Genomic DNA, 21,572 nt, shown 5'->3' with positions numbered 1-21,572 from the left:
GTTAGAGCTCATTTTAGTTTCGTCAGTATGTACTGTACTTCCTCGATTCACCGCCAGTTGGCCCAATTGAAAGAGGTAATGTTGACTTCGGTGCTTGTGTTGACATGCGACTCATTGCTCTACAGTACTAGCATCAAGCACATCAGTACGTAGCATCAACAGGTTAGTGTTCATCACGAACGTGGCTTTGCAGTCAGTGCAACGTTTACAAATGCGGAGTTGGCAGATGCCCATTTGATGTATGGATTAGCACGGGGCAATAGCCGTGGCGCGGTACGTTTGTATCGAGACAGATTTCCAGAACGGAGGTGTCCCGACAGGAAGACGAGAACGAAGGTGTCCCGACAAGAAGACGTTCGAAGCAATTGATCGGCGTCTTAGGGAGCACGGAACATTCCAGCCTATGACTCGCGACTGGGGAAGACCTAGAACGACGAGGACACCTGCAATGGACGAGGCAATTCTTCGTGCAGTTGACGATAACCCTAGTGTCAGCGTCAGAGAAGTTGCTGCTGTACAAGGTAACGTTGACCACGTCAACGTATGGAAAGTGCTACGGGAGAACCAGTTGTTTCCGTACCGTGTACAGCGTGTGCAGGCACTATCAGCAGCTGATTGGCCACCACGGGTACACTTCTGCGAATGGTTCATCCAACAATGTGTCAATCCTCATTTCAGTGAAAATGTTCTCTTTACGGATAAGGCTTCATTCCAACGTGATCAAATTGTAAATTTACACAATCAACATGTGTGGGCTGACGAGAATCCGCACGCAATTGTGTAATCACGTCATCAACACAGATTTTCTGTGAACGTTTGGGCAGGCATTGTTGGTGATGTCTTGATTGGGCCCCATGTTCTTCCACCTACGCTCAATGGAGCACGTTATCATGATTTCATACGGGATACTCTACCTGTGCTGCTAGAACATGTGCCTTTACAAGTACGACACAACATATGGTTCATGCACGATGGAGCTCCTGCACATTTCAATCGAAGTGTTCGTACGCTTCTCAACAACAGATTCGGTGACCGATGGATTGGTAGAGGCGGACCAATTCCATGGCCTCCACGCTTTCCTGACCTCAATCTTCTTGACTTACATTTATGGGGGCATTTGAAAGCTCTTGTCTACGCATCCCCGGTGCCAAGTGTAGAGACTCTTCGTGCTCGTATTGTGGACGGCTGTGATACAATACGCCGTTCTCCAGGGCTGCATCAGGGATTCCATGCGACGGAGGGTGGATGCATGTATCCTCGCTAACGGAGGACATTTTGAACGTTTCCTGTAACAAAGTGTTTGAAGTCACGCTGGTACGTTCTGTTGCTGTGTGTTTCCATTCCATGATTAATGTGATTTGAAGAGAAGTAATAAAATGAGCTCTAACATGGAAAGTAAGCGTTTCCGGACACATGTCCACATAACATATTTTCTTTCTTTGTGTGTGAGGAATGTTTCCTGAAAGTTTGGCCGTACCTTTTTGTAACGCCCTGTATTTTTTTAGCCGGAGTTCAGTTTTATTTATGCATTCAGTTGAAGTTCGAAAGCTATTACTTGAGGAACAATAACAACAGTAATAACAATAATATCTACAATGGGGACACGGTACTAAATCCTGCTTAGATGCACCAGTAATAAAAATAGGGAAGTAACAAAATTTTCTTGGAATAGATACTTTCAGTAATCGCAACAGTGAGTAATGAGGACATTGACAGCCACACGCGTGCCATTCTGGCAACGACTCCCCTTGCCGCTATCTGCTCTTACCCGTCTGCTCAATTTCGGCCACGCCATCGCCTCGCCCAACACCAGACGCTAGCAGCTCGAGAGTTATATTTGTAAGTTACGTTTCAATCTGTCGTAGCTGCTCATAAGAGACAAGGACAAGATCTAACAATTAAGTTTACTGAAATACAGGTTGTATCAAAACTTCGTGGTCAAACGCTTATGACACACTGCTGACAGAAAGTCCGCCTCTGTGGCTGAGTGGTCAGTCTACCTGCAGCGGTGGTGGCGAGTGGTTGTTCCGTAGTGCTTCGCGCAGTGGCTGGCTTTGTTCACATCCACACCGTAAAGCTGGTACACGGACCTTGCATCCGAACGTTGAGCGTTGAGCGTTGAGCGTGCCGAGTTTATGACGTCATAGCGTGGAATAACACGTTCGGGAGTCTTTCAGAACGTGCAGAGCAATATCTGGCATGTCAGATATTCTGAGCGTGCGTCTGAGCGTTGACCAATGAGATGGCACAACGCCACCTACGACACACATACGCCGTCCCCCTTCAGTACAGAGTTGTGAGGCGCCATGTTGGCATTCATTTCATGCCTATATGTATATATGCTGTTTCTGAGCACCAGCAAATCGAGAATCACTGGAAAACCTGTTGTTACCTGCGTGATTCGTTCCAATAAAATAATGAGAAACATCATATTCGTGGCAAAAGAATTATTGTTACTTTCGTATTATGAGAGTAGGCTATTTGAAGGCAGCGACACAGTGAAGATTCACCCAAAACGTATTGTTCTTGGTACAATCTGTTATAATTAAATTTAAATTAGTAACATATGTACGATTAAGGTTTTCAGCAATGGGTAACATACTATGATTAGAAACACTCGGCGTGTTGTTGGTATAGTATCTGATATTGTAGTGTGTGTTGGGCTGATAGTTCGTGTCTTGCCACTTCCTTTTTTTTTCTTCCTAACATTCTCGTTCTTATTAGGTTCTGATACTTTATTATTAGTTTAATATAAGTATATACTATAATATTTGATGTTATGTAAATATAAGTTCACCTATTTTTGAGGGATGACTTTGTTCGATTGGCTTAATCTACAGCACAGCTTGCGCTACTTGTATAAAGATATTTTGCTCCTTTTTCTTTTACACTTCGTAATTCAGAAGTTGCAAAGATTCTGCTACTGGGTAGGAACAGTGATCAAGTGAGACTGACCTTGGGGTTTTACTAAAATGTGGGAATGATGAAATAATGTTTATCTTATGCGGAGAAGTATTCCAAATTTGTACCGCAGTGTTTGTAATGGAACTCTAATAAGCCTGTGTCCTTATTGATTGGACATGGTACTTTCCTTTTCGTGGATGATGGAGGAAATGTGCGTTTTAATAGAGTTAGCGTGGGAATTTTACGCGCGCCCGTTCAGTAAACAATGTGATTTACGAACTAAAAGCATCCCTCACCTGCCGCTGGAGTGCGTTGCAATCGCATATACCACGTTGGGGCCCACGTACCGTATGCACAAGTCGCATCGTTCCCGGGCGTTCAGCAGCACGTTGAACTTGGCACGCTCAACTTTAACGTTCGACAGCACAGTCCGTGTGCCGACGGCTTTACGCCAGCGTTTTGCCGTAGTCTGAGTCTTCTGTAAAGAACAATCAGTGTTGGCTGAACTTAATAGAAAAGACACATTGTAATTTACTTCCGATCAGTATTTTGCCCGACCCAAGTCTTTTAAAGTCGAGCATTGGCTAGAAGAAGTGGTTAAAGTTCGATCTGAGGATACAATCAGACATCACTTATCACTTGTCATGTATTTGAATTTGAAAAACTTCGAATCATACGGGAAAGTTGTGGAATCCACTGGTGGGTCACTTCAGTTCAATCACAATGACGGTGAGCTTACTGCTAATCATGCAGGACTCGCTATTAGGATATTTGAATTACCTTTTGAAGTTTCTGCAGAGGAAATAATGTAGTGATTGCCCCCTATGGGAAAGTTCCATCTAAATTCGCCGAGAAATGGTCAAATGCCCGTAAATTTCCAGTTTTGAATGGTGTTTGGCAGCTGAAGATGGACCTTCAACGACATATACCGTCATACATTAACGTTATTGGGTATAGAGGATTCGTTATCTATGACGGCCAACCAAGGACGTGCGCGATCTGCAATTCGCCAAATCATTTTCGTGTGCATCAACAGACGAGTTGCACAGCTGCAAACAGGAGAAACAGTGGAGCCTCCGAAGATGACAATTTTGTTCACTACTTACGCAGCGGCGGCACTTCGTCAAATGACCGAACAACCGACTAGAGAAAATAATGTTGAACCCCCTCCCGAAAATAGCATTCAGAAGCACTCTGAGACCCCTATGGCTATTCCTGAGAGGAAAGAAGAGCCGTCAACTGATACTGAAGTAAATGAAGTCATAGAAAAATTTCTGACTCCGTCAACAGAACAAACTTCCTCCAACAAAGAGAAGAAGGAAAGAGCAATAACCGACGAACGCATATCAACACAAACCCAACAAGAAATTCTGGATACCAACGAGAGTCAAAAAACTGCTAAACCCCCAAGGATCGAAGACTGGCGAACCAGGATACTGAGAAGACAGGTATAAGAACAGCAATAATGTCGCAGTATAACGTTAAAGGGTGTTACCACCACTGACTGGGCAGCAGAGGTAGAAGACGGAAACATGGACGCTGATATGGGGGAGATTCCAGTGACTTCCAGAATTACTGAATATCCTTCGAAGACAACTGAAGCGGCACACGAAGACACAAGTGTGGGTACATAGGAAGATGATAAAGAAGAGGGCTCTGACGTGTATTAAAATGTAGAATATTCATAGTCACTACAGTACAACCACAAGTGAGTAATCTGAAAGCATATAAAATTACTACATTAAATATAAATAAGATCTGAAGTTCTCTCAAGCTTAACATCTAAGACCTAATATACGCTGCTGACACTGATGTCCTGTTGCTTCAGAAGGTAGCAGAAACCAATTTAGAACAGATACCTGGCTACAACGTGATAGCAAACCCGTGACGTGGTTCTGATTTGGGTACTGCAATCCTAACAAAAGGAGGAATTATTGACAAGAATAAAGAACTAGAGGAATTGCTGTGACCATCAATAATACTAGAATCGTAAGTGTATGTGCACAATCAGGCTCAACCAACAGGCGACGCAGAGCGGAATCCTTCAAACAAGAGATGCTTCCGCTATTTGCGGACCAACTAATCCTCAGGGGAGATTTTAGCTTTGTAACTAAGGCCAAAACTCAGACACCACATTTTAACAAATCGCTGGAACTAGGACACATAGTTAAGGACTTTGTTTCAATCGATACGTGGGAACACAAGTTTGGAGCGTCGCCTGGTTTTACTCACGTGGCAGATCACTCTGGAGTTAGATTAGACCGAATAAGATAACCTCAAACACCAAATTTTGCAAACTGAGATTTGGCCATCCAGCTTCTGAGACCATGCAGCTTATATTTGCACTCTGAATTTGAAGAAACAGGAAACGTACCGAGGTAAAGGACAATGGAAATTCAATGTTGCACACATAGAAGATCCATAATGTAGACAGCGGTTCACTCAGGCGTGTAATGAAAGTGAAGCTAATTTCAGTACGTATGATTCGGTAATAAAATGGCGGACAGAATGCACTAAACAAAAAATTCAGCAATCCATGATGAAATATTCACGGGATATGCTATAGTAATTGAAAACTATTCCAGAATTAAAACAGTTCTAACGAAAATATTAATTTCAGAATGGATACAGATACAAGGTTTCAAAATCAGAGCTAGGATGGATAATACGGCAAAAGATGAAGAGACGTCCATGTGCCACCTAATATGCGAGAATAAAAGAGCAAGAACAAAGATATTAACTGAACTAAAATCCCACGAAGGCACTATTTTAACAAGACCAAACTATATTAGAAATGCCATTCAGAATCATTACACAGAACTGATGTCCAGTAAAACGATGACTCAAATGCACTTGGCAGCTTTGAAGAAACTTGACGACCAGACTTAGCCCTGCGGATACAGACGAACTCGTTACAGATGTGACAGAAAATGAGATGGAAGGTGTTGTATTTCACGGTCTAAAAACCAAAATCCTAGAATATGACTGTATCCCAATGGAACTTTATAGTCTCCTGGCCATAACTGTAGACGAAACTGAATGCGATATGCAGCGAACTAATGAAGCCTGATATGAACATTCCTCAAAAATTTAGAAAAGGGCTTTTTGTATTAGTACGAAAGAGACCAAGTAATAACACGGTAACGAATTTAAGGCAGAGTACGTTGCTAAATAGCGATTACAATTTTTTACTCGTGTTCTGTCAGTGAAGATGAAAACTGTGATGAACACCGTCATTGGATGAAATCAGACGAGTGTCGGAAAAGGTAGATTCATATATCAAACACTAGCGGACTACATGGATATAATATCTGTCGAAGACGCCTCCAAGATGAAATATAAGCTTAGATTTTGAAGTAGTGTTTGACAGGGTGAACCACCTCTACCTTTTCAAAATCATGCATACACTGTGGTTTTCCCTGCAATTCATCAGCATAACACAGAATTTGTTAAGGAACAGTACATCAAGGGTCATAACACACGGTCCGACAGGTGGTCTGTTCCAATAAACAGTTCCGTAAGGAAGTGGTGCCCTATGTCGATGGCACTTTTTGTCATCGCCATAGAACCACTGTTGGTTTGACGGAACGTTTAAAAAGACTGCAGATAAAGAGGCAGAAGAGTGTGTAGAGCTTAAGCCGACGATATTGCCTTCCTTGTCATGCCAATGAGGTAGAGATGGCTCTCCAGATAATAAGGGAATATGAAAAAGCATCAGGTGCACAATTCAATGGGACAAAATCAGGAATCATGAAATGGCTCTGAGCACTATGGGACTTAACATCTATGGTCATCAGTCCCCTAGAACTTAGAACTACTTAAACCTAACTAACCTAAGGACAGCACACAACACCCAACCATCACGAGGCAGAGAAAATCCCTGACCCGCCGGGAATCGAACCCGGGAACCCGGGCGTGGGAAGCGAGAACGCTACCGCACGACCACGAGATGCGGGCAGGAATCATGAGCACTGAGCAAGGAATAGGCGTGGTACATCACAGTCAATTAAAAGAAACTGTTAAGATGAAATGTCTACTAGTCGCTTTTAGGAGCACAATACGCCACACCATAGCCGCCAGTAATAAGCAGTTGCTTACTAAGGTTAGCGCTTGTACACAAATACACAGTGTCAGAAAATTAAATGAGCTTCAAAAAGTTCGATTGATGAATTTATACATCACTAAAAAATAAATTAGTGACCCAAGGGCTGCCTATACGTCACTATTTAACAAAAAGTGTCCTGTCAACTCTTGGACATTATATATTTCGTGGCCACATATCTAAAGTACAATATGACACGTTGACTCTCCCGACACTAAAATGAGGACTACATTTCATCGATGTGCACAAGAAGACACAAGCCCTTTACGCGTGCAAAACCTACCAGGTGTGGGGAATGTCACCGCACAGTATGACCGCTCATCTCCTGAACGAAATTAGGCCGGCTTACCTCCGGCCACCTACTGTACACCACATGCCTGCTGCGCTCAATCACTTTCGGTATTTTCTCATAAAGTACAGTTATATACCCACGAGATTCTCTCAAAAGAAAATGACTAAAGTTAACGAAATCTACAAGACCATAATGGAAAATAAATCAAGGAATGTAACAGACCACATTTCCGACCAACAACTGTCGCTCGACTTAGGAAAACATCCATAATTCGTACTTTCCTTCACTGGTAAAAGCTCTGTGGTACACTGCCATAACCAGACAAATCGCGACGAAGTCTAGTCTCGATGCAATCCATTTAACAGACTCGCCAAACTGCATAACTGACAGCGAGGAACACAGATTCGTCTGCAATATCACAAAAGATATAAGGGGCTATATAAGGCAGAAACTGGCATGCGTCAGGAGGACTTCGCCGAATGCAGTAACGCCAGCCGATTTTCTCAATCCTGATGCAAACCCATTTCCAGAGGTTAAATATAATGCTGTGAACTGGTTATCAGGACTCAGGGTGTACTACACTACCAACAAAGAAGATAACAACAAAGAGGATTTTGTGATATACCTGACCATGCAGCACCACAGATACAACGGAGTAAAAACTATAAGAAAAGTGTTTTGCTAGTTTCTTGTGTAAGACTAATATGTAAAATACAATTGGACATCTGAAACAGCGGGATTCGTCAACGATTGAAAAGGCGCGTATGTGCGGACATATGAAGAACTATTGAGTTCCATTCAGTTCTTTCTATAATTATTTTACCAGTTTCAGAAAAAAAAACTTTCAGAAAAATCATCCCAAGGCCGACAAGGGCAACAACGAAGAAAAGCGCGTACGTGCAGATTTTCAAATTTTATATTTGTATTCTTTTGTTTGCAACTGATGGGAAATCAATTTTAATATTCTATCAAGTGTGTGAATGCTTAAGCCGGAGGGACGTTTATGTTAGATTGCGTATGTGAAAGGTTGCCAGTGTATAGTTTTCTTACATTCTTCACTTTACTTTTAATAGGCAGATATTAATTAGGCATCCAGAAGTAGCAAGTCTACACGTACGGGAAAACTCATGCTGAACAGGACGAGCAAACAAATAATTACTGTATTTATTTTTTCTTCCTTTCGTTATATTTCCCAGAGGTGAATCTTAAGAAGAAAACAGACTTCTGCTTCCTTAAAGTAGATGACTGCAAAGCCGCCGAGAACAATGAAAAAAACTGCGCTGCAGTACCAGTTTCACTTTCGTGTTAGGCAGAGGAGAAGATCATTTCGTTTAAACGTAAGGCCGATGAAGCTAACGCCAATGAAGACGAAAATGGAGAGAGCAAGGACGGGCTGGAATAAAAAACAATAAAAATAAAGAGAGGATAGCGCCTTATACTTCTAATTCAGATGTCATGGATTCGATCCCCACAATGTACGGGCAATTTTTAAAAGTGGGTATCAAGCACAATATCGGAAGTGTAACATGTGCAGTCCCCCTCCCCCATCAAGCACAATATCGGTACTGTAAAATGTGTAACCACTAGCGTGTTCAGGACGCAGCTGTAGCTGTATCCTCAGGTCTATGCTAAAATTTGTTTGCTTACATTACTCATGCAAGAAGAAAAACGTGTGTGATTCCTGCTTCAGGTGCAGGAGGTCCCAGGTTGAAATCCTGGACGAGCCCTTGCGTTTTGTACAAACGTGCGGAAACTACTTGCATGTCGGCAGCTGTCTCGCACATCTGCATATCTCCAGGTCATCGCAAAAAGTGGTCAGCCAGTTCTGAAAAAATAAAAAAAATAGAAATGGACAGCGTGAGTGACTGCCTCGTGATATAAACTGAGGAGATGCCTGAATGAATAGTCCGGCACCAAGGTTTGCAATGCCGACAACAGCCAGGAGACGTGTATGCTGAGCACACGCCTGTCCATACCACATCAAAATGAAACCACTTTCTGAGGATAAACCTTTCGTTTTTCATTGCTTTTCCTTACACAGAGCAGGAGGAACTATGTTATTGGACGTGGCCCAGAAATGCTTTGTTTCCACGTTAGAACTAATTTTATACCATTCTTCAAAGTGCGTTAAGCATAAGAAAGACATAGTAACGGAATGTACCAGAACGCCATATGAATGTGACGACGTAACCTGATAATATTATTCTCAAGTCTTGTCTCTATCTATAATAAGTTCCGCCACTCTCACCGAGAGATACAAAATGATGTACGATGAGACGCAGATAGTTGCTCCTGCTTCTCGCTATTGGGGCCGCGTCTTACAGAAATTGACTGAAATTAGACCGACAGATAATATTACAAATAGAGACAAGGGCTATCCTTTAAGTAAAATGTGGAATACTGTACATACATACATACATACATTAATGCTTGTTCCATAGATCTTGAATACGACATTTCGTAATGATGTGGAACGTGTCACTTTAACATGTTTTCTTTACACAAAATAATTAATTAATTAGTATTTTTTTTACAGTTACTACTTCATATCTAAGAATTCATCTATTGAGTAGAAGGAGTTGTCATTCAGAAATTCTTTAAATTTTCTTTTAAATGTTGGTTGGCTATCTGTCAGACTTTTATTACTATTTGGCAAATGACCAATTGTGGCAGCATAATTCACCCCTTTCTGTGCCAAAGTGAGATTTAATCCAGAATAGTGAATATCATCCTTTCTTCTAGTGTTGCAGCTATGCACTTCGCTGTTATTTTTGAACTGGGATGGGTTATTAATGACAAATTTCATAAGTGAATATATGTATTGCGAAGGTACTGTGAACACACCGAGTTCCTGAAATAAATGTCTGCAAGGTGATCTTGGGTGGGCTCCAGCTATTATTATGATTACACGCTTTTGTACAATGAATACTTCCTCTCTTAATGACGAATTACCCCAAAATATGATGCCATATGAAAGCAGTGAATGAAAATAGGCATAGTAGGCTAATTTACTAATATGTTTATCACCAAAATTTGCAATAACCCTAATAGCATAAGTAGCTGAACCTAACCGTTTCAGCAGATCATAGGTGTGTTTCTTCCAGTTCAATTTCTCATCAATGCACACACTCAGAAATTTTGAGTATTCTACATTAGCAACAGACTTCCGTTCATAGTCTATATTCATCAATGGTAGTATGCCATTTACTGTACAGAATTACATAAACTGTGTTTTCTCAAAATTTACTGAGAGTCCATTTGCAGAGAACCACTTAATAACTTTCTGAAAGACATTATTTGCAATTTCCTTAGCTGGTTCTTGCTTCTTGTGTGTGATTACTATACTTGTATCATCAGCAAAAAGAACTAACTTTGTATGTTCATGAATATAGAGTGGCAAGTCGTTAATATACCAGGTGATCAAAACGTAAGTATAAATTTGAAAAATGAATAAATCACGGAATAATGTAGATAGAGAGGTACAAATTGACACACATGCTTGGAATGACATGGGGTTTCATTAGAACCAAAAAAAATACAAAAGTTCAAAAAATGTCCGACAGATGGCGCTTCATCTGATCAGAATAGCAATAATTAGCATAACAAAGTAAGACAAAGCAAATATGATATTCTTTACAGGAAATGCTCAATATGTCCACCATCATTTCTCAACAATAGCTGTAGTCGAGGAATAATGTTGTGAACAGCACTGTAAAGCATGTCCGGTGTTATGGTGAGGCATTGGCGTCGGATGTTGTCTTTCATCATCCCTACAGATGTCGGTCGATCACGACACACTTGCGACTTCAGGTAACCCCAAAGCCAATAATCGCACGGACTGAGGTCTGGGGACCTGGGAGGCCAAGCATGACGAAAGTGGCGGCGGAGCACACGATCATCACCAAACGACGCGCGCAAGAGATATTTCACGCGTCTAACAATATGGGGTGGAGCGCCATCCTACATAAACGTCGTACGTTCCAGCATGTGTTTATCAGCCAGGCTGGGGATGACGCGATTCTGTAACGTATCGGCGTACCTCTCACCCGTCACGGTAGCAGTTAGAAAACCAGAATCACGCATTTCCTCGAAGAAAAAAGGCCCGGTAACGGTAGATGTGGTAAATCCAACCCATACCGTCACTTTCTCGTCGTACAGTACTAGGATTTTCGGTAGCCCAAATTCTGCAGTTGTGGGCGTTGACAGACCCTCGGAGCGTGAAATGAGCTTCGTCGGTCCACAACACGTTAGTCAAACAATCGTCATCTTCCGCCATCTTTTGAAACGCCCACACCGCAAATGCCCTCCTCTTCACTAAATCGCCAGGTAACAGTTCATGATGCCGATGGATTTTGTACGGATAGCATCGGAGGGTACGCCTAAGTGCCAACCAAACAGTAGTGTATGGAATGCCGGTGCGACGTGCGACTACAGGAGCGCTGACTTCCCCGTGCATAGACGAACCCGCTATTGTCTCCATTTCTTCCTGAACTGTCGCAGCAACATTACGCCTTGTGCTCGGTCGGCCACTACGGGGTCTATCGTCTGAACAACCCGTGGCTTCGAAGTTCGAAATCATGCTCGCCAAAGCTGCATTTGTCAACGGACCTTTACCTATTCGAATCCCCTTCCTATGGTGATAGGATCGTAACGCTGAACTAGCACATTCCCCATTCTTATAATACAGCTTCACTAAAAGCGTCTTTTCGGGTTACATCCACATGCTGCTACTGCTGGCGCATCTGATTCTCTCTCCTTTTATACACGATTGTTATGCGCAGTCACAGACGTTTTGCTGTCCAGCGCAATCTGTCGGACATTTTGTGAACTTTGTTTTTTTTTTTTGGTTCTAATAAAACCCCATGTCATTCCAAGCATGTGTGTCAATTTTTACCTCTCTATCTACATTATTCCGTGGTTTATTAAGTTTTCAAATTTATACTGACTTTTTGATCACCCGGTATATTAATGTTTTTCTGACATTAAAAGAAACAATAGTCTTTTACTCGTCCAGCAGAGACGCAAACTCCGTTGCAATTGATCGATCTGCCTCCTTTCACCAATGGGGCGCTGTACCTCCACTTTGCAGTATGGGGCAGCAGCGAAGGTCTCTGATGCAGGCGCTTTAGGTTCTTCGTGGTGTACAAAACGGCCGCCATTGACGCCCGAGCCAGTCGCGTTTCGTCACAACACCGAGGAACGTTCCGGCCGACGCCCGCTCCCGGTCGCAATACTGAGTGCGAGCCTCTGGCGAGAGATACCACCGGCTCATCTACATCTACATGGATACTCTGCAAATCACATTTAAGTGCCTGGCAGATGGTTCATCGAACGCAGGCGCAGCAACCGTGGCCATAGGAGACGCAGAGGAGACGGCACACACTGCCGGCGCAGACGGGCAGCCCACACGAACTGAGGGGCGGTGCGGCCCACAAACAGCAGTGGAGGATTGACAGGAGACCACAGTCTCCGCCCGCCCCCCCCCCCCCCCCCCCCCCCCCAGCCAGAAGACGTCGGCTTCGCGGAAGGTGGCGACAGCGACAGCACGGTGCACGTATGCTGCGACAAATGTCGACATCGGCAGCTAGGTCATCCCGCTCATGAAGATGCTCGACCGCACGGTGGGCATGGTCGAACACTGTCGCAGCTGATATCTGAGGGGATGCAGACTGCTGTGTAAACAGCCAAGTTTCCAGCGCGATCGGTCGGCCTGCTGACCCTTACTATGCTACTGCTGGCAGCACTAGAGGATCTAGAAAACATGAAATGGCATCCCGAAGACACCCAAGAGAATTTACACTCGTGTCCTCTTGCACGTCAGGCAGAAGTCGTACGCGTTTTGAAAAGCCGCTGTATCCAGAGTCTAAGGGGGCCCCTGTGATGACTGACGCGCTAAGTAGGAATCATTTCCGGTGATATTTAGCGAACATCGACGTTACCTGAATAAGGCGGCCAGGTGGATCGCTGAAATGTTGTGACAATATCATTGCATGATCTGGCTGCAGACGCGCCAAGAAAATTATCTGTTAAATTTTAACTGTTAGAAAGTTTCTTATGAAGGTATTCGTATGGAACATAGCCTTGTATGGAAGTGCAACGTAAACGATAAACAGTTTATAGCAGAAGAGAATTGAAGCTTTTGAGATATAGTGCTACAGAACAATGCTGAAGATGACATCGGTAGACCAAAAATGGTTCAAATGGCTCTGAGCACTATGGGACTTAACATCTGAGGTCATCAGTCCCCTACAACTTATAACTACTTAAACCTAACTAACCTAAAGACATCACATACATCCATGCCCGAGGCAGGATTCGAACCTGCGGCCACATTGGTAGACCGCGTAACTAATGAGGAGGTACTGAATGGAAATGGGAAGAAAAGAAATTTGTGGCAAAACTTGACTAGAAGAAGGGATTGGTTGATGGGACACGTTCTGAGACATCAATGAATCACCAATTTAGAGTTGGAGGAAAGTGGGGGGGGGGAGGAGGAGGAGAAAGGTTGAAAACTGTAGAGGGGACCAAGAGATGAATACAATAAGCGGATTTAGAAGGATGTAGGTTTCAGTACTTATTCGGAGATGAAGAACGTTGTACAGGGTAGAGCAGCATTGAGAGCTGCATCAAACCAATTTTCAGATGGAATATCACAACACCAACAACAACCGTATGAATCTTTATTTCACGAAATGTTCAAACTAATCCCTCCGTTAGCCATGAAGGTAGTCCTGAACTCGCTTACTCGCTCAGCTCAGCAGTAATGCGTATGGTTTTGCAGTCTTCCACAATACAACCATAAAAGACTCCTCTGTACCTTGTACTGATGTTTGATACACAGGGTCTTTCAAATGATACCGGAAATAAAAGTTCAGACGAAACGTGGGGGCCATGGAATTAATTCACCACATGTCATGGAACCGATTATTTAGAACCCGATCACTGAAATGAGGAGCGTGTTGTACGTGTTTCGGTATTTCGACGCACTAACAAGAGCACAGCATCTACCAGATCAAATACAATACTCCTTAAGTTAATCTGTTGTGCCTGATTGGATGAACATGAGGCCCTAACAGGCACCAAGAGTGCGTGCCCAAACATTGGCCAGGCATAACCAAGAGGGCAATTTGAACAGTTCACGTAAGAAAGAGTTTCATGTTGTTTGCTGGTGCACTCTGTTCATCTGTGCTTCCCATAATAACACACTACCAAGAGTTCTAACATAGAAATAAAGCCTTTCCGGGCCTATGACCATGTAACATCACACCAGCTCCGCGTTCTGGGCATGACGGGCCATTCAGCCAGGACAGGCCGCCATGTCATTTCTATGTCAATGACGTCATTCTGATGCGGCCGAAGCCCACGAGAAAGGCAGGCCGCGGCGCGTACGCCACGAAGGTAGTCCTGAACTCGCTTACTCGCTCAGCTCAGCAGACAAAATGTGTTTCTAAACCTGTTAACTCGCAGCTGGGCGTGTAAGTACTAACGAGAATTGCATCTTCCACTGAAATCTGCTATTATGAAGTCTTACTGATTAACAGTACTACAGCAAAATTTAATTTAAGATCAATACTCGATATAAATGGTATAACGGCGTGTTTATAGCATTTAGTCTCTTCTGCTTAACAGTACTCATTACATGCTGGAAGTGGTGCCTTATGCAACTGATAATCATTTTAGCATGATTTTATTTTATTGTACGCCAGTACAGCCGTAACAAATTATAAGTAGGCCCATGGACTTCCCACCATTATAGGACTAATAACAGTAAGGTTTCATAATAGCGGATTTCAGTGGAAGATTCAGTTTTAGTTTGTACGGACAGGCCTATTTACGAGTTAACAGTGGTAGAAACGTAGTTTGTCTACTGATTTGAGCGAGCGAGTGAGCGCAGGACTACCTTCACGACGCACGCGGCGCGGCCTGTCTTTCTCGTAGGCCTCGGATGCGGCACGGAGGCTGTGGGCTGTGGGGTCAGCACACTGCTCTCCTGGTCGTTGTCAGCTTTCCAGGTCTTGCAGCCGCTACCTGTCATTCAAGTAGCTCATCAACTGGCACCACGAGGTAGAGTGCACCCCGCCAAGGAAAAATCCCTTGCAGTAGCGGAGACTGACCACGGGACTTCGGCGTGGCAGTCAGATGCGCTAACACCCAGCTACAGAGACAGACATGGAGTCAATACCTAAATCTTTTTTTTCTTTTTTACTTAAAAGGGTCGGAAAGAATAGAGAGTGAACCAAACAATTGCTTTATTTCCGGCAGTAACACACAATAATTCACTGTTCCTCTCGCTTCCATCTTTCACTATTTACACTCCAAATAAAGAACACATTAAAATACACAACTCGCCGCACACAACATATAAACCACTATTGCAAATCTACAGCACACAGTTTTCGATCATGATCAGCTGAAAGAATAAATAGACCCTACAGCTACGAAGATTAAAATCATATGATTACAATCGAATAAGTACGATTACATTTGAAAAGTTCAAATGGCTCGGAACACTATGGGACTTAACTGCTGACGTCATCAGTCCCCTAGAACGTAGAACTACTTAAACCTAACTAACCTAAGGACATCACACACAGGATTCGAACCTGCGACCGGATTACATTTGATTTTCTGCAAAAACACCGATAGCAGTTGTGTGCTGGAGCTAAGATGGTGACGACGATTATCCTTCTGGAAAGTTCGTTGTGAATGCCAAGAGGGTAGAAAAAAAGAATGGAGAAGTGAGAGGCAATAGGACAATAGAAGTAGATGAGCGGGTATGTCTGACAGCAAGGGCGATGATCTTGGGTTGAAAGTGGATTGTACGCGGTCCAGTCATATTAATGTGACCACCACCTATGTTCGATGTCAACGTTCAATAACCACTCACAGACGGCAAGTGGTAACACTGGCAGTGTAACTTATATAAAGCCTATCGAGGGGTGCAGAAAACAGAGCAGTCGTTGTCGTAATGCGGAAACGGAGCGATTTATCCGACGTTCAAAAGGGTATGAACAATGACGAAATAAATCTCGGGTAAACAGCCTGGTATGAGTGTGCATAGGACACAATATTTCGGCAATCGACCACGTTGCCATCATCAGGTGCGCTGATGTACTGACCGGCGGTGGGCCGGCGCCATGTATGTATAGGACAATCCCCCTCCCGCTCCTCCCTCAGGCTCCTCCTATGAGTCGGTGCGGTCCAGGTACAGCGTCCGTTCTCCCGCCGTCTGGGCGCTGCGTCCTTGGTCTTCTCGTTCAGGTGGGTCTGCTGGCACCGCTCTCGTTATTCTTCCCTCCTCCTCCGAAGTCGGTACGCTCTGGGAAATATCTTTTTTCTTCTTAATCCGGGTGATAGCGGGTTCCCACGCCTTGCTAAGGATGTAACCGCTGTCACGATTTAGCTGTGGCTCCCTTACTCTGATCTCTATGACTGCTTTTATGACACAGTCCCAGTATTTGGAAGTCTGTGTCAGGGCTTTGGTTTGGTCATAATCCATGCTGTGGAGTTCCGGCAGGCAATGCTCAGTCAGCGATTGCCGACTTACTGGGCTTTTGCAGTCTAGTGTGCCGTTGATGTTCTCGGCATCGGTCCCCAATGGTACGAATGGTCTGCCCTATGTATGCACTACCGCATTGGTACTATATCTGATAAACCCCTGATTTACGTAGACCAAGGTTGTCTTAGACACTACCAAGAAGGCTCTTCGTTTTGCTTGGAGGACGGAAGATGGTTTTCACTTGGTCTTTACTTAAAATGCGTCCAATTTTCCCGGATAAGGCCCCACAAAACGGAATAATAGCCAAGGCCGCCTTCTCCTGAGGTTCATCCCCAGTTTCCGCCGGTGCTGCACGTGTGGGATGTCGCGCCTTCCGAATTTGCCCTTCCTTGTAACTGTTCCTCCGAAACACGGTCTTCAGATGGTCCAATTCTTGTTGGAGACTGTCCCTGTCGGAGATGGTGTGAGCTCTGTGTACAAGAGTTTTGAGCATGCCATTCTTTTGTGCCGGGTGGTGGCTGTTATCCGCATGTAGATACAAATCGGTGTGGCCCAAAGTGCCGTCAGCTCGTCTTCTAATCAAAATATCTAGGAAAGGGAGCATCCCATCCGTTTCGATCTCCATGGTGAACTTAATAAGAACATTGGCTTTCGGGCCAAAGGTGGAAGCATTTTCGAAATGGCTAACTCGGTAAACAGTTCACGTGCCGCAGTGGTTAAAGTACACCATGCTTGTCAAAATGGAGCTATTGATAATCGGCTCCGAGCCAATTGTGGTGCACCATGTGCCATAGATGACAGTGGTGAACGACGGCTGCGGAGATGTGTGCGGACGAACAGACGTGCAAATTTTGAGCAGCTGACCCTCCCCCCTCCCCCCTCAACCCCTCAGATGAACCGACGGGCTACCAACTGTATCTTTTAACGGCCGTTCAGCGAACGTTGTTGCGTACGGGCCTCCGCAGCAGACTCCTGGTTCAGAGCCGGCCGCTGTGACCGAGCGGTTCTAGGCCGTTCAGTCCGGGACCGCTCGCCTGCGGTCGCAGGTTCGGATGTCCTTAGGTTGGTTAGGTTTAAGTAGTTTTAAGTCTAGGGGACTTATGACCTCAGATGTTAAGTCCCATAGTGCTTAGAGCCATTTGAAACATTTTTCAACCATTTCCTGGTTCAGGCACCCATACTGACTGCTTTTCATCGCCGACGAAGGCTGGAATTGGTAGGCCATCACTGCAACTGGACGGTCACTGAGTGGTGACAGGCGAGCTTTTCACATGAATCACGTTTTATGCCCCATTGGACAGATGGCCGTTGGCGTGTTCGGCGTGAAATGCCTGAAAGCAAACACCCTTCAACAATTGTCCGAAGGATCCAGGCCAGAAAAGGGAGCGTTATGGTCTGGGGAATGTTTTCATGACATTCCTTGGGTGATCTCATTATGGAAGTCACAATGGATCAACACAAGTATGCATCTATCCTTCGGTACCATGTCCGCCCCTATGTCCAGTTTGTTTTTCTTCGGCACGGTTGTGTCTATCAGCAGGACAATGCAACGTGTCCTACAGCTTGCTGTGTACCTGCGTGGTTCTAGGAGAACAAGGATGGGTTTACCGTGCTCCTCTGCCCACCAAACACCGCCGATTTAAACCTAATTGTGAATCTGTGGGACCGTCTCGACCGGGCTGTTCGCGTTATGAATTCTCAACTGAGAAACCTAGCGCAGCTGACTTCGGCACTGGAGTCGGCAGGGCCCCACATCCCTGTCGTTACCTTCCAGAACCACACTGACTCTCTTCCTGCACGTCTCGCGGCTGTCCGCGTTACAAGAGATGGTTACTCGGGCTTTTGAGAGGTGGTCGCATTAATGTGATTAGGCAGCGTATAAGCGGAGACTGGGACGGGAAAGAACGATGGTGGATCGATAGGAGGGCAGACGTACTAGAGCCTTGATCTAAGGAAAAGATATAGGGGCTACGGATACAACTGGTATAATTTGCAGATGTTAGGGCAGATTTATGTGTCAGGAAGAGGGGATCTGTTGCAATTTCCTTGGGATATGATATGATAGCGTGTGGAGATGAAGGGAGGGTGGACGTGTTAATTAAGGTGCGGCAGCAGTCTGGGATCAGAGGTGATTCGAGAGACAATTCGGTTTTGATCTTCCAGTTCATGGAAAATACAGTATTTTCCGAAAATGATAGAGGAATTTGAGACAGATATAATACTCTGCCGGACAGGAAACAGCGCTGCGAGTACGTAAGTGAGAAAATCCTGAGGACGCACAATATAAAGTCAGTTGCTGCTAACCTGTGACGCTGATCCTCTCACACCGTAAGGTTAACAGAATACCGACCCTGCTTCACCGAGGATTTCCTGGAACAGTGACTCGAGCTTGGGTTTTTACAGTTCTCAATGATGGTTTTCGCTTTGCAACGGAGTCCACTATGCAAATCTTAAAGTTCACGAACCAAGCGCTAAGTACTGCTGCAGCATGCGTTGCGTTGACCATTTTAACAGACTTTAGTATTTTGTCAATTGAAGACAGAAGATTTGTAAATGAGTCCGTGATCATACTGAGACACTTTGTTTGTAAAGGTCCGTCTTGATCACACAAACTGTACATTTCGCTATTACTGGTGTCGGCTACTGCCATCTTCAGCTCATAAAATATTCTGATAAAGATATCAGCGTCAAGAGGTTGGGTACATAGTAAGTAGTAGTATTGTGGTATCATAGTACGGTACCAAAGTCAATCACGAGTGACTTGATCATCAGGGTAACGAGTGTTCGTCGATCAATCCAGAATGCACAGAACTTGCAGCTGGTGTTGCACCAAAAGCAATAAACGCAGCAGAACCAGCTGCTGCTGCAGAAAAAGACCGCGATCGCACTCTCGCAGCAGCTCCCAGTTCCGAGGGATGTAAAGAGATATCAGCAGGACGCCCCTGGTAGCTGAGTGGTCAGCGCGACGGACTGTCAATCCTAAGGGCCCGGGTTCGATTCCCGGCTGGGTCGGAGATTTTCTCCGCTCAGGGACTGGGTGTTGTGTTGTCCTAATCATCATCATTGCATCCCCATCGACGTGCAAGTCGCCGAAGTGGCATCAAATCGAAAGACATGCACCAGGCGAGCGGTCTACCCGACGGGAGGCCCTCGTCACATGACATCATCATCATCGGCAATTCCTGCAGTATCTTCTGCAACACTACAAGGCAAAAGGTATCACGGATCCACACTGTTAAAGTGCGTTCTTCCTTCCCTCCAGTAGCAATTTACATGAGCTAGTAGTGAACTTACACCTATTACGAGAAGCAAGAAGCTAGCCGTTTTCTGTAATTTCAGTCAGTTACTTAGTTAATTAGTTGCTTGTTACATAGTTCATATTCACGATAAAAGTTATGATGTAGAACTTGTTGATAGAACAAATATATATATTATTAAAAAAAGAATAAAATATTTACATGCCTACGTGCAGACCATTTAAAAGCTTTTTTGTGTAAAAACGTCTAATTCTTTCTAGTAAAAAGTTCTTCTATGTAGTAGAAAGAGTTTTTAAGGAGGAACATCCTTAAGATACATTTAAAAACGCTTCTGCTGTCTGTCAGACTTTTGTTTCCGTGAGTAGATTTCCAAAGAGTTCCATTGCAGTACATTTTACTCCTTTCTGTGCCAAAGCTAGATTCAGTAAAGAGTAATGTAAATCATTTTTCCTCTTAGTGTTATACTAGTTAGTATCTCTGTTACTCTAAAACTTACCGCGCGGGCTTAGCCGAGCGGTCTTAGGCGCTGCTGTCATGGACTGTGCGGCTGGTCCCGGCGGAGGTTCGAGTCCTCTCTCGGGCATGGGTGTGTGTGTTTGTCCTTAGGATAATTTAGGTTAAGTAGTGTGTAAGCTTAGGGACTGATGACCTCAGCAGTTAAGTCTCATAAGATTTCACACACATTCGAACATTTGAACCCTAAAACTTAGATGGATCATTGATAATAAATTTCATAAATCAATAAATGTTCTGTAAAACTGTGGTTAATATTTCCAGCAGTTAAAAAAGATACCTGAAAGTCGTACGTGTGTGAACCCCGCATGTAGTTCTAATTACTTGTAGCCGAACGTTAACATTTTAGCAGTTATAGTACACTACTGGAAATGGAAAAAAGAACACATTGACACCGGTGTGTCAGACCCACCATACTTGCTCCTGACACTGCGAGAGGGCTGTACAAGCAATGATCACACGCACGGCACAGAGGACACACCAGGAACCGCGGTGTTGGACGTCGAATTGCGCTAGCTGCGCAGCATTTGTGCACCGCCGCCGTCAGTGTCAGCCAGTTTGTCGTGGCATACGGAGCTCCATCGCAGTCTTTAACACTGGTAGCATGCCGCGACAGCGTGGACGTGAACCGTATGTACAGTTGACGGACTTTGAGCGAGAGCGTATAGTGGGCATGCGGGAGGCCGGGTGGACGTACCGCCGAATTGCTCAACACGTGGGGCGTGAGGTCTCCACAGTACATCGATGTTGTCGCCAGTGGTCGGCGGAAGGTGCACGTGCCCGTCGACCTGGGACCGGACCGCAGCGACGCACGGATGCACGCCAAGACCGTAGGATCCTACGCAGTGCCGTAGGGGACCGCACCGCCACTTCCCAGCAAATTAGGGACACTGTTGCTCCTGGGATATCGGCGAGGACCATTCGCAACCGTCTCCATGAAGCTGGGCTACGGTCCCGCACGCCGTTAGGCCGTCTTCCGCTCACGCCCCAACATCGTGCAGCCCG

The 21,572-nt window shown here is 44.6% G+C and overlaps 1 protein-coding gene across 1 annotated transcript in view; it reads left to right on the top strand.

Moving 5' to 3' along the window:
- The window catches only part of LOC126184466 (facilitated trehalose transporter Tret1-2 homolog), a 315,517-nt gene that overhangs the window by 149,940 nt on the left and 144,005 nt on the right, over nt 1-21,572 (top strand). The window lies entirely within an intron of this gene.

The sequence above is a fragment of the Schistocerca cancellata genome, chromosome 4 (assembly GCF_023864275.1).
Source record: "Schistocerca cancellata isolate TAMUIC-IGC-003103 chromosome 4, iqSchCanc2.1, whole genome shotgun sequence".
Classification (NCBI taxonomy): Eukaryota; Metazoa; Arthropoda; class Insecta; order Orthoptera; family Acrididae; genus Schistocerca; species Schistocerca cancellata.
The sequence above is the reverse complement of the archived record's forward strand: the minus strand, read 5'-3'. Positions and strand labels throughout refer to the sequence as shown.